Below are 11,267 nucleotides of genomic sequence, written 5' to 3'. Positions count from 1 at the left end.
ATTGTGCTGTCAATTTAATGGGTATGGACATGTCTCAAAACTTAACCAATTTTTACATTGGTTCACATATATTCATGTGCACTTCATTGTCAGTTGTGCCTCAGTAACACTTAAACAAAAAAACCCAAAAACCTGCTATTTCATAATATAAATTTGGGAAAGTGAAATGGCACAAGACCCTCTGTGGTGTTTAGGGCTAAGCCAGAGATCCTCTGATCTCTCATGGAGGCACACTTCTGGCAGAACAGGAGTAGGAGAGGTATCTTTTGAGACTTTCCTAAAAATTTTACATACTGACCTGATTTTATTTTTTATTAGAAAAGGCTTTCTAGTAATTTAACTTTAACTTCTTAGGTATTGTCTGTCTGTTCACTGTCTCTCTTTGGACATCTAACCTTTTCTGAATTTCTTTGCTTCTTTCAGAATCTGCTTCTGGAGCCTCCTTTCAGAAGGTCATTTTTTACTTGTCTGTAAGAATCTACTTCTTAGTTTCTTGACTTTTAAAAAAACAGTGTGGTTGAGATGTAGTTCACACACCAGACCTGTCATCAATTTAAAGTGTATACTTTAATGTTTTTTGATAAAGTGACAGGGTTTGCAGTCATTAACACACTAGTTTTAAAACATTATCATCACTCCCAAAAAAACAAAGCAGAAAACCATTCCTATTAGTTCTTTATTTTTCCCCTCCTCACCAGCCTTAAGCAATCATGAATCTACTTTCTGTCTTTATATATTTGTCTATTTGGGGTATTTCATATTAATTGAATCACACAAGATATGGCCGCCTGCATCTGGCATCTTTCACTTTGCATAATGTTTCCAAAGTTTATCTATGCTGTAGCATTTATAAGTACTTCATTGTTTTTTATGGCTGAAAAATATTCCATTGTATGGATATTCCACATTTTCTTTATCATTAGTTGGTAGACACTTGAGTTAGTTTTACTGTTTGGATATTATGAAATAATGCTTCTAAGAACATTTGTTTGTAAGTTTTTACTTGGACACATGTTTTCATTTCTCTTGGATATAAACCTAAGAGTGGAAGTGCTGAATCAATAGGTAACTCTGCATTTAAAGTTTGGAGGAACTGCCAAACTGTTTTCCAAAGCAACTATATCATTTTATTTTCCCATCAGCCATATATGAAGGTTCTCGTTTCTCTACATCCTCATCAGCACTTGTTACTGTCTGTCTTTTTGATTATCACCATCCTAGTGGGTGTGGAGAAAAGACTGAAGTTGTCAAAGATTTCATATTACTTAGTTCTCCTCGGAAGGAAGGTTGGGCAATCTACTTTTGTAGTGATACTGCCTCAGAAACCCAAAGAGGGGTTGCTATGAGTCGCGTCTGACTTGATGGCACATAGTAACAACAACCACAACACAATCAACACCAATGGAAGCAGCAGTCAAGAATTAAGATGACATATTGCACTGGGCAAATCTGCTGCAAAAGACCTCTTTAAAGTGCTAAAGAGCAAAGTTGTCTCTTTGAAGACTAAGGTGTGCCTTACCCAAACCATGGAATTTTCATTCACCTCTTATGCCTGGGAAAGCTGGACGATGAATAAGGAGGACTGAAAAAGAGTTGATGCTTTTGAGTTGTGGTGGTGGTGAAGAATACTGAAAGTACCGTGGACTGCCAGAACAACTAACAAATCTGTCCTGGAAGAAGTGCAGCTGAATGCTTCTTGGAAATGAGAATGACCAGACTTTATCTCACCTACTTTGGTTATGTTTTCAGAAGGGACCATTCCCTGGAGAAGGATATCATGCTTGGTAAAGTGGAGGATCAGTGAAAAAGGAAAGGCCCTTAACGAGATGAATTGACACAGTGGCTGCAATGATGGACCCAGGCATGGCAAGGATTGTGAGGCAGGCGCAGGACTGGGCAGTGTTTCGCTTTGTTGTACATAGGGTTGCTGTGAGTCAGAGGTGACTCGACAGCACCTAATAACAACAGTGGGTATGAAATTGTTATTTCATTGGGGTTTTCATTTCAAATTTCCTAATGAATAATGATCTTGAGCAACTTCTCATTTGCCTATTAGCTATTTGAGGAGCTCTGGTAGCATAGTGCCTAAGATACCTGACTGCTAACCAGAAGGCTGGCGGTTCAAACCCACCAGCCACTCCTCGGAAGGAAGATGGGGCAATCTACTTCTGTAGTGATACTGCCTCAGAAACCCAAGGAGGAGTCTCTATGAATCGGGTCCGACTCCACGGCACATAACAACAACAATGACATTAGCTATTTGTATATCTTCTTTGGAGAAATGTTTATTCAAATTCCTTGCCGGTTTTTAAATTGAGTTATTTGTCATTTTATTACTGAGTTATAGATGCTCTTTATGTATTCAGCTTATAAGTCTCTTATCATATATATAATTTGCAAAAAAAATTTCTCCCATTCTGCAGGTTGTTATTTCACTTTTTTGAAAGAATCATTTATATCACAAAAGTTTTTAATTTTGATGTTCTACAATTTATTTTTTCTTTTGTCACTTGAATTTTGGCATCGGATGTAAGAAACCATCGAGTAACCCAAGGTCATAACAGTTTATTCCTGTGTTTTCTTCTAAGTTTTTTATGTTTTTAGCTTTTACATTTAGAGCTGTGATCAATTTTGAGTTAGTTTTTGTGTATGATGTGAGGTAGAGGTCCAACTTTGTTCTTTTGTATAGGGATATGTATTGTCCCCTAATTATTTGTAGAAAAGGCTTCCTTTTTAAAATCAATTGACTCTAAATGTAAGAATTTTGTTTCTGTTTTCTCCTTTGACTCCATTTTGTGTCATTGTTCTATATGTCTATCCTGTTACTGTAGTTTTATAGTAAGTTTTGAAATTGAGAATCATCCTGCTTTGTTACATTTCAAATTCCTAGTTTTGACTTTTCTGAATCCTTTGGATTTCTGTATGAATTTTAGTACTGTTTATCAGTTTCTGCAAGAAGGCCATCAGGGAGTTTGATACGGATTACATTGAATCTCTAGGTCATTTTACCAAATATTACTGTATAAATAACAGTAAGTCTTCTGATCCATGAACATGGACCATCCACTTATTTAGGTTTTCATTAATTTCTTTCAACAATGTTACAGAGTTTTCAGTGTATAAATCTGCACTTAATTTATTAAATGTATACTTAAGTATTTTATTCTTCTTGGTTTATTGTAAATATAATTGTTTTTCTTAATTTCATTTTTGGAATATTCATTGCTAGTGTTTAGAAATAGTTGATTTTTACATATTGATCTTACTTAAAATCTTACTTAGCTCATTCACTAAGTTCTAATAATGTTTTAGGGATTCCTTAGGGTATTGTAGAAACCCTGGTGGTACAGTGATTAAGCACTTAGCTACTAACAGAAATATTGGTGGTTTGAAACCATCAGCCATTCTGTGGGAGAAAGATGTGGCAGTCTGCTTCCATAAAGATTATAGACTTGAAAACCCTATGGCGCAGTTCTACTCTTACCTTGTAGGGTGGCCATGAATTGGAATTGATTCTGTAGCAATGGGTTTGGTTTTGGATTTAGAGTTTTCTACATATAAAATCATATCATCTGCAAATAGAAATAGTTTTCACTCCTTTCTGTCCAACATACATGTGTTTTATTTCTTTTTATTGGTTAATCTTCCTGGATAGAACCTCCAGTACAATTTGAAACAGAAGTGATGAGAGTAGACATCTTCATCTTGTTCCTGATCTTAGAGGAAAACATTTAGTCTTTCACCACTAAGTATGTTGTTAGTCATGGTTGTTTTTGTGGATGTCCTTTATCAGGTTGGGGAAATTCCCTTCTATTCCTAGTTTGTTGAACATTTTTATCATGAAAATGTGTTGGATTTTGTCAAATGATTCTCCTGTTTGTATTGAGGTGATCATATGGTTCTTGTCTTCTATTAATTAATACATGACATTAATTGATTTTTTCTATGTTAAACCAGGCTTACACTCTTGAGAAAAATTCTACTCGGTTATGGTTGTGATGAAATGAGTTTCTTTATGTGTGCTTTTGCCTTGGTTCTTTGGAAAAAAGCTTAAGAGATTTTTTTCCCTAAGCTGAAGAGTTACCTTTGCCTTACTTTTCTACCCCAGAGCATTTGTTACAGTTCCTGCATAAATTATAAACACCTTGGTTTGATCCTTTTTGTCTGGCCCTGAGATGTAACTTGCCCTGTGTTTGGTGTGCACCTTCCAGGGGTTCAGGAGCTCTCGTGGTGCAGCGTTTAAAGTGCTTGGCTGCTGACTGAAAGGTCGATGGATTTGAATCCAACAGCTGCTCCTCAGGAGAAAGGAAGGGCAGTCTGCTTCTGTAAAGATTACAGCCTTGGAAACCCCATGAAGCAATTCTACTCTGTCCTGTAGTGTCACTATGAGTCGGAATTGACTCCGTGGATGTGGGTTACAGGGATTGGTCAATATGCTATGCAAATGAAGTGACTGTGGATTGTGCAAATGAAGTGACTATAACCTATTATGCAAATGAATCATCTGTGATCTACCAAGAAGGGATTGGTCAGTTTGTGGCTATGCCTTGAAACCCACAGAGGTTTTCAGAAAGAAAGAAGCAGGAAGAGAAGCAAAAGAAAGAAAAAAGAAAAAGCAGAGAGAAAGGAGGCAAGGAACCACCTTAAAGAGGTATAACAGGGTCAAGGGTTATAGTACTACAGACAGAGATCTGGAAAGGACCTAGCAGCAGAGCCAGTGGTAACAGGCTTGGAGTGGCCTAATGGCATAGCTGTCTGCAGTAGGCCTGGAAGGAGCCCTGTGGCAGAGTTGGTGGTGACAGATGGCAGGGCCAAGAGGATCCTGTTCTGAGGGGGCCGAGAGGGGCCTCTCCTGAGGGGGCCCAGAGGAGCCTGTCCTCAGGGACCTGTCAGGAGGTCTGCATGGCCAAGAGGGGCTGAGAGAGCGGTCCTGAACTAAAGATTTTGCCTACATCCATCCTAATCCTGAGTTGTATCCTGTTCCTTCTTAATAAACCACTTAACTGTAAATACAGTTCATGAGTTCTGGGAGATGTTGCGTCGAATGCAAATGGGGAAGAGGAGTGTGCTGAGGAGGGGGAGAGTGGCTGGTGTCAGAGATGGAGTGGTACAGAAGCTTGAAGAATATAGAAAAATGGGATATATTTGACCTCTGTCTCATAGGAATTGACTTTGTGCTGATGCTTATTTGTAAAATGGTATAATTTCCTTTTTATATACACCCACTTCTCACTTATCAACATGGTTAGGTTCCAAAGACCAGTGGTCAGGATAGAACCCCATCATAAGTCGGGGACTACCTCTATTTGTTATTCACCTATTCATATTTTCTATTTCTTTTTGAATTATTTTTGGTAAATTGTATTGGTCTAGGAATTTATCTGTTTCATGTTATCTAAATTGTTGGTATAGAGTTTTCATTGTATTCTGTTATAATCCTCTTTAGTGCTGTAAAGTAGGTAGTAATGTCTCTTTAATGCTTTATCTTTGTCTTTTTTTTTTTTTAAACTTTGTCAGTCTGGCTAAAGGTTTGTCAATTTTGTTTTTATTTTCAATTAACCAACTTTTGGTTTTGTTGATTTTCTCTATTCTCTACTTCATTTAATTCTGCTCTGATCTTTATTATCTCCATCCTTCTACTTATTTTGGGTTTATTTTATTCTTTCTGTTTCCTTCAGGTGAAATGTTAGGCTGTTGATTTGAAATCTTTTTTTAATATAGCCATTTCCAGCGATAAATTTTCCTCTAAGCACTGTTTTAGCTGCATCCTATGGGTTTTGGTGTGTTGAGTTTTCGTTTTATTCAAAGTATTTTCTAATTTGCTGTGATTTCTTCTTTGACTCATTGGTTATTTAGGAGTTTGTTGTTTAATTTTTACATTATTTGTGAATTTCCAAATTTCTGTTCTTGATTTCTAATTTAATTTCATTGCAGTTAGAAAACATACTTTGTGTGCTTTCAGTCCTTTTAAATTTATTGACATTTGTTACATGGCCTACATGTGATCTGTTCTGGAGATAGTTCTGTGTGCATTTGAAAAGAATATGTATTCTGCTGTTACTGTGTGGTGTTTTATAGATGCCTGTTTTTTGTAGTATTTTTCAAATTTCCTATTTCTTTGCTGAACTTCTGTTTGGTTGTTTTTTTCATTGTTAAAAGTAGGGTATTGAAACTGAAACCGAGTAAAGTAAAAACTATTTCCCCCACCGTGGCACCTGAATGAGAATAGATAAATAAACATAAGTAAACCAAATTACCCTCAACTATTTTCCCACCCTAGGCAGAAAGAGTAGAGTATTCAGTTCCTTGAAGAACTGAATGGAAAATATTCTTCCTGTAAATGATAGACTTGCTAAAAGTATTTTAAAAACAACTTGTAAATTAACTCTGGCCCACAGACCTAAGGGAACAAAAGTTAATTGCTGACCCTCTCTACTCTGCCGAAGCCCCTATCTACGGATAACAGGAAACTGGTTCACGCCCCAAATTCCTCAACCTTTTGTGAATATGCACAACCCCCTCTCCTGAAACCTACAAAAACTATGTTTTGTTGGCATCTTGGGGAGTTAAGATCTGGGTACTAACTACCCCTAACTCCTTGCACTGCTGCTTTGCAATAAATAATCTTCTCTCCTCTCAATCTCGGTGTGTAAACCATTTTGTGTTTTGGCCTGACTGCACATCGGGCAGGGACCCGCGTTTGGTCCAATAACAAAACCGCCAAATATTATTGTTGAATTGTCTGTTTTTCCCTTCAATTCTGTCAGTTTTTGTTAGATACATAGTACTTGTAATTGCTCTCTTTCTGATGAATGACTCTTTTGTTGTTATGAAATGTAATTGTAATTGTTATTGTAATTGTTATCTTTCTTATGGATGACTCTTTTGTTGTTATGAAATGTCCCCTATTTAGCTCTAGTAACTATTTGGCCTGATGTTAGTATAGTCACTCTACCTCTTTTGCGATAGTCATTTGCATGATTGTGTGTGTGTGTGTGTGTGTGTGTGTGAGAGAGAGAGAGAGAGAGCGCGCGCGCGCGCGCGTGAGCGAGCGAGCTCTGGTGGCATAGTGCCTAAGATATTTTTGCTGCTAACCAGAAGGCTGGAGGTTCAAACCCACCATTTTGGCTGCTAACCAGAAGGCTGGAGGTTCAAACCCACCAGTCACTCCTCAGAATGAAGACTGGACAATCTACTTCCATAGAGATAACTCCTCGGAAACCCAAGGAGGGGTCGCTATGAGTTGGAAACAACTCGGTGGCAGTGAGTTTTATGCATGTATATATATAATCTCCATCCTTTTATTTTTATTCAACCTATTTGTACCTTTGAATCTGAAGTGTGTCTCTTGTAACAGACTTTTTAAAATCCAGTCTGTCTTTTGATCAGATTGTTTTTATTCATCCACATTTATTTATTTATTAATGATGTGGTTGGATTTACAGCACCCATTTTATTTACAGTATTTCTCATAATCTTTTTGTTCCTCTAGTCCTCCTTTATTACATCCTTTTGTAGTAAGTGGATATTTTCTAGTGCAACATTTCTGTTCCTTTTATTAATTTTTAAGTTACTTTCTTGTAATTTTTTTTTTTTTTACTGGTTGCTCTAGGGCTTACAATATAGATTTTACTTACCAGAATTTACTTCAGATTTATACTGACTTATTTCCAGTGAAATACAGAAACTTCACTTCTATATAGCTCCATTCTTCCCTACCTTTTTTGTGCTATTACTGTTCCTCATATTATGTATATATATGTTATAAATCAAATAGTACACTGTTATCATTTTTACTTTATAAAATATTATGTTTTTAAAAGGAAGTTGATAGAATATAGGAGAGCAGGTATATATTTACTCAGTTATATTAACCTTCCTATTTATGCTTTTATCCTTACTGTGGATTTAAATAAGAGCTCTGGTAGCGTAGTACCTTTGCCATTTGACTGCTAATCAGAGGCAGGCGGTTCAAATTGACCAGCCACTCCTTGGAAGGAAGGTCGGGCAATCTACTTCCATAGTGATACTACCTCAGAAACCCAAGGAGGGGGTTGCTATGAGTCGGATATGACTCGATGGCAGCGGGTTTGGTTTGGTTTTGTAGTGGATTTAAATTACTATTGGTGTTACTTCCTTACTCCAGCTCTGTTCCCACTCTCCTTCTTTTTGCTGTTACTGTCAAATATATTCATTTCTGCATGTTATAGGCCCAACAGTGTAATTAAACAATACTGTTATTTGTAATTGCTTTTTAAGTAAGTCAAGAAATAGAAGAAGAAATATGCAATTATACTGTTTTTTAATTAAGTGCATAATTATCTTTTCTGGTGCTCTGTTTTTTGTGTGTGTATGTGTATAGTACTCAAATTACTACCTAGTGTCCTTTGCTTTCAGCCTCAAGAACTTTCTTTAGTATTTCTTGTTAGGCAGATCTGCTAGAAGTGATTTCGCTCAGTTTTTATGAGAGTCTTTATTTTACCTTCATGTTATGAAAGATGGTTTTGCTGGATGGAGTTCTTTAGTTGACAGGTTTTTACTGACATCACTTTGAATATATCATTGCACTGCCTCTGGCCTCTGTTGTTTCAGATGATAAGTCAGTTGTTAATCTTTTTAGGGGTCCATGATTTGTTTTTCTCTTGCACTTTTGAGATTTACTTTCAACATTTTGATTATAATGTATCTGCATTTGGAATTCTATTGGTCCTAATTGGAATTGAGTTTCTTGGATGTGAAATAAATAAATGTTTTTAAGTTGGGAAGTTTTCATATTTACCCAAGTATTTTTTCTGCCTTATTCTCGCCTTTGGGTACTTCCGTTAGGTATATGGTGGTGCATTTAATGGTATTACACGTTTCTCTGACATTCTGTTCCTTTTTCTTCATTTTTTTTTCTTTCCCTTTTTTAAATTGTATAATATGTATTGATGTATCATCAGATTCCCTGATCCTTTCTTTACTACCAGTGCAGATCTATTGCTGACCCTCTATAGTGAGAGTTTTTCATTTTGGTTATTGAACTTTTCAGCTCCAGAATTTTGATTTTGTTGTTTTTAATAATTTCTGTCTCTTTAATAAGGTTCTGTGGTGGGACAGTGGTTAAAGCATCCGGCTGTTAAACCAAAAATGTTGGCCGCTCCGTGGGAGAAGGATGAGGCAGTCTTCTTCCTTGAAGATTTACAGCCTTGGAAACCCCGTAGGGCAGTTCTGCTGTCTTATAGTGTTGCTGTGAGTCAGAATCAACACGATGGCAGTGGGTTTTTTGGGTTTCCTCTCTTTATTAATATTCTTTATTTGAGGAGAGATTGTCATGTTCCCTTAAGCATAGTTTTATTTAGTTCTCTGAACATATATATAATAAAACACAACAAAACCACTTGTCATTGAGTTGATTTTGACTCATGGCAACCCCACGTGTTTCAGAATAGAATTGCATTCCATGGGGTTTTCATTGCTGTGACCTTTTGGAAGCAGATTGTCAGTCCTTTCTTCTGAGGTCCCTCTGAGTAGTTTTGAATCACCAACCTTTCAGTTAGTAGACCAGTATGTAATTGTTTGCACCATCCAGGAACTACTCAGGCTGGAGGTGATGAGCTGCCTGCCACTCCTGGAGTGAAACTAGCCTCAGACTGGTTGGTGAAGAGAGGCATCCTCTGTCTTTTTGGTTGTGCATGCCAGTAGTAGAGCTTCCAGCACACACAGCTGGTGAAGCAGGAGTGATAGAGCAGGTCATGGTGCAGATGCCTCAGAGTCACTGTTCTTACTGACATTTAGTGGATTTTCTTGAATGAATGTTTTCCCATTTGCTATATGCCCTTAAGACAATTTCCAGAGACTGTAATTTTTAAAATAATTTTTACCAGTTAAGATGTTATTTTCCTTGGGAGAGGGTCCATTTTGTTTCTTACTCTGTCTGCCTGTTTTTAAGCTTTTAATACCACATTTTGAATTATCTGTCTCTAGAACCGAGTTTTCATTACCAAAAGTGATTTCCACAAAGTACTAACAAAATTAATTATACTGTGTTTATTCTAATAAACATCAAAAGGCTTTTAACCAGTTTAGAAGACAGCATTATTTTCTTCATATAGACTGGGATACTTTGACTTTAAACTAATTTTCCCCACGGTCTTTCGGTTTGTTCATCCAGACTGATTGCCTCAAGGCTCTATAAATAAAAATTCTCTTTGGAGTAGATAGCATCACAGATTCCACTAGCATACCCACTGCACTTCCAAATTTATAAAATGCTCTGCCACATTATACTAGCCTTTTTCTTCACAGTCTGATGAGCAGGAAGTGTCATTATCTGCCAATTAAAACAGGAAAATCAAGGCATGCATGGTAGCTGAACAAATTCATTCAGCTAGCATTTGTTAAATGCCTACACCATGACTGATAACTTCCATACATTCTTTTTACTCCTGTAAATGTGTTCTAACCTAGAGCCATTATTTCTATTGTTACAGTATTTTAAGTTATAAATTTAAACTTGACTTTCTTCTTGAGACTAATTATACAGAATAGCCATTCCTTTGGAGAGACACTTGTTGTAGATCATTGTAAGTTTTAGTCTTGTGAAATGAATCTTCTGAAAGAAAGCCAGAGCATCTGTGAAGCAAAGCAATTAAATTAAGCTTTGGCAACAGAGAGGAGAAGGAATAATCGTCTGTATATGAAAATGAGGCAGTGAGGCTGGGTAGCTTAGGGAAGAACTGATACTGAGGAGGCCTTGGGTGTTCTTTTAATCTTCCTGTGCAGCTAACTTTGTAAGTCTAGACAAAGTAATTTTATTATTCTCTGCTCTGTTCTTTTTTTTATTCTTCCTGGCTCTATTTGGAGAATAATGACTTAACCTATACAAAGGAGGAAAAATACAGTAAACTGATGAAGAATTTTATAAAAATTTGAAGTGCTTTTGTTGTTGTTGTTGTTGTGTGCCGTCGAGTCGGACCCGACTCACAGCGACCTCTCCTTGGGTTTCCGAGGCAGTATCACTACGGAAGTGAAGTGCTTTAGTAATGCTCAGTACACTGTACCTCCCCATTGTGCTGTCCTTTCTAAAACAGGATAAGTATGAATCTGTCTTACCTCCCACCTGAAGCTATTTCTTAGAGGAAGTTCTTTTTTTTTTTCTCTGTTGTGCTTTGGGTGAAAATTTACAGAGCAAATTTCACTTTCCTTACAGCAGTTCACATACACTTTGTCTCATGACATTGACTACAATTTAGCATAATGAAACAGCTCCCCTCCCGCTTCCTCCC

The sequence above is a fragment of the Orycteropus afer genome, unplaced genomic scaffold (genome assembly GCF_000298275.1).
Source record: "Orycteropus afer afer isolate SDZICR_OR568_19922 unplaced genomic scaffold, OryAfe1.0 scaffold00040, whole genome shotgun sequence".
Taxonomy (NCBI): Eukaryota; Metazoa; Chordata; class Mammalia; order Tubulidentata; family Orycteropodidae; genus Orycteropus; species Orycteropus afer.
The sequence above is the reverse complement of the archived record's forward strand: the minus strand, read 5'-3'. Positions refer to the sequence as shown.